This window comes from Culex pipiens, chromosome 3 (genome assembly GCF_016801865.2).
Source record: "Culex pipiens pallens isolate TS chromosome 3, TS_CPP_V2, whole genome shotgun sequence".
NCBI lineage: Eukaryota > Metazoa > Arthropoda > Insecta > Diptera > Culicidae > Culex > Culex pipiens.
Genome location: NC_068939.1, coordinates 7,741,148 through 7,744,179, shown reverse-complemented (window position 1 = coordinate 7,744,179; position 3,032 = coordinate 7,741,148). Strand labels below are relative to the sequence as shown.

Below are 3,032 nucleotides of genomic sequence, written 5' to 3'. Positions count from 1 at the left end.
TCTTGATCGATGTTGTTGGTTAGAAAAAATATTTAGAAATGAAACATTTTTCCACCATAATGTTGTATTATATTCACTTTACATCTTAAATGTTAAAGGTTATCATTTCTAATTTATATTTTGTAAAATAAATTTATCCGTTAAATGTGAATTCATTTCATTTATGTCGAATAACTTTGTCCCAGCAGCCTCCAACCTTTTTGCAGTCATTCTGTAAGAAATGAAATAGAAAAAATAGTTAAGAAAACCCACAATTATTTAATATTTTTAAATAAACAACAACATACACCAATAACAGCAAAGGCACCACCAAACAGAGTCAACAGAGCCAGTGCAGAGTAAACTATAATTTTAAGGTGATTCATTTTGGTAGCTTAAACAAGTTCAACTCACTTTCTTTATTTTCAAATGGCTTATTTTATAGGTATCAACCAAATTATCTCCAAATCGAATTTGCTTTAATCAATTAATTTGCTTTGCTTTACATTTAATTTGAAACGAAATCTACAAAACGAATCGTAATCTGAGTCGAATTTTTGCGATTAAATTAAAATTTGAACCACCACCACAACTTTTCGCTAACGATGGGTGAAGGCGATTGTCCACGCTCCATACAAAAATGTTTTTATTGTGTATGGACAATTGTCCACGAGGGGGTTGAGATTTCCGAAAAAGTGTCCACGTGGTTTGCGAATGTGTGAGAAAATTTTAAAAAATATGTTAAAAGAGTGAATTTTTTTTCATTGTCCTACAACTTTGGCCAATTTGGTTGATACTGCTCGTTTAGTATAGGAAAAATACACGATTTGAGAGTATTTATTTGGTATTAAAAAGCCACTTTAATTTTAAAAGCTTAAGGTTCCGAAACTCAAATTTGCCTTAAAAAAATCAAAGCCGGATAAAAACTTTTTTTTTGATTTGATAACCGAAATTTGTATAGACTGTATTTAAAAATAAGGCATCAAAAATGAAATGCAAACAGTTAGACTAACCCCATTTCATAATATACAGTAAAGAGATTACTGCTTCATAAATAGCGCTGCATCTCATATCATTTCAGTTTACATTGAGTAGCATACTGATTGCATGATAAAACTTTTCTGTCTCTCTTTCTTGTTGAAAAAAATAGCCTGCAATGTTTAAAATTACCTTTCTAATTATTTCTCTTATAACTCTAGCCAAATGTTACCCACAGGAAGTAAGTGCAAGTTTCCGTTGCAAAATTCGTTCGTTCTAAATTTTACATTATTTTTTCCAAATCCAGCCCCCACCCGACGAGCAGTACGATTCGTCATCGGACGAGCAACGTGACCTGTTGTTCGTGTCAATCATACGGAAAATTGCTGCAGAAATGCAACAGCAGCAAACGTCGACAACGATGACGCCGGCAGTGGAGTCGACTTCCCACCACCAGCGGCTGGACTGTGGTCGGGTGCCCACGTGTGGCTCGATTTGCTGCAAAGGGGGTGTATTTCCGTGAAGTGAAACAAAATGAAGCAGGGGAAATTTGAAAAAGTGAGAAATAAACGTTTAGTTAAGCTTTTGTAGTAAACAAAACTCAAATGTGTAAATAGGGCAGTGCATGCAATCATGCATTTTAAAATTTTAATCAATTATTATAAGATTGTTTAAATAGACGATGGTGAGATTCCAAACAATCATTCGGAAACTTGTCGTTTTAACCTACAGATTTAAAAAATCTTTAACAAAATGAGCAAACTTGTTTTTCTAGTTTACTGTGCAGCAGTTTTACTAGCAATGATTGGTGCAGCTCACGCTTATTCCGAGGTATGTACTGAAACCACCCAATTCTAGCATTCTAGAAATGATCACTTTTCAATGATATTTTTTTGCAATCAAATTTTAGATGGTTTGTGATGTTGCACCATGGTAAGTTTAACCACAAGGCAAACGGAAAACAATTCAAGTGTTAATTTTTCCCCGTTTCAGTCCTAGGCCAAATCCGTGCTGTTGAAATTTATATAATCCATCAAGGTGAAATTGAATAAATATTTTAAAAATGAACAGATTCAAATAAGAATTCTTATTGTTAAATTGGCTAATCGAATGCAACTAAAAATAAGTCAATTCAAGGAGTTTTTGTCCAATTTTTAATAAATTAGGCACAGTGTAAAGCGGAAGTTTGTATGCAAATATTGATCATTTATTTATTTTAATAAATACGAATAAAAACTGGATGATTTCACATAAACAAACTCCTTCTCGTTTTTTGTCAAACAAAATTTTGCAGTATCAAATTACCTCCAAAAAGCATTTTTTTGAAAAATAATTGATTACAATTAGCATAAGATACAGATAGCATTATTATCTCAAAAGAAATAAAAATTCATATGAGACTTCGGGAAAGTATACAAATTTTCATCAAATTTCTTCTGTGTCTTGTATCAAGGCTTCGGGTTATTTGCTGTAGTTTAATACAGATCATTTGGTAAATATGACACATTTTTTGTTTAACAAAAAATCAGTTTTTTAACCAATTTTTATCTTTAAGGGGTTACATACAAGTAGAAAATCAAAAAATTTCATATTACAGAAAATTTATTAAATCCACTAAGATGATGATTTCAAACGCTCCTGAAAGTTTCATGATGGTATTTCATGACTAAACTGAGTACGAGACGATTTAAGCTCAAAGTTTTGCCATGCGTAAAGCGAAGTGTCAAACTTTGTGAGCGTTTTTCTCTAAACACCGATTTGATTTACGGTGCCACGATATCTCGAGATGAGATGGACAAAATTGGCTGAAATTTCGGGTGAAGACTCTCAAGACATATCCCGTGTGCATGACGAAGCCCGATTTTGAAATTTTGCTTTAAAAAAATACAAAAATCAAAACTAATGATAATATGAAAAAAATAAAAAATAATTTTAACTTTCTTGAAAATAAACATTTTGAAAATCGGCCTTCGTCATGTACACGGGACCGGTTTAACGAGTCTTCACCAAAATCCAAAATTTTGAGCCGATTTGGTCAAAGCCGTGTTGAGATATCGTGGCAACCGTATTCTTAA

At 32.5% G+C, this 3,032-nt stretch overlaps 1 long non-coding RNA gene across 1 annotated transcript; it reads right to left on the bottom strand.

The window, feature by feature from the left end:
* Window positions 1-46: 46 nt before the first annotated feature.
* On the bottom strand, window positions 47-519 carry LOC120427520 (uncharacterized). Its single transcript, XR_005606901.2, has 2 exons — window positions 288-519; window positions 47-211 (listed from the first exon to the last, which is right to left on the bottom strand). It is a non-coding gene; the product is annotated as an uncharacterized LOC120427520 (long non-coding RNA).
* Between the last annotated feature and the right edge of the window lie 2,513 nt (window positions 520-3,032).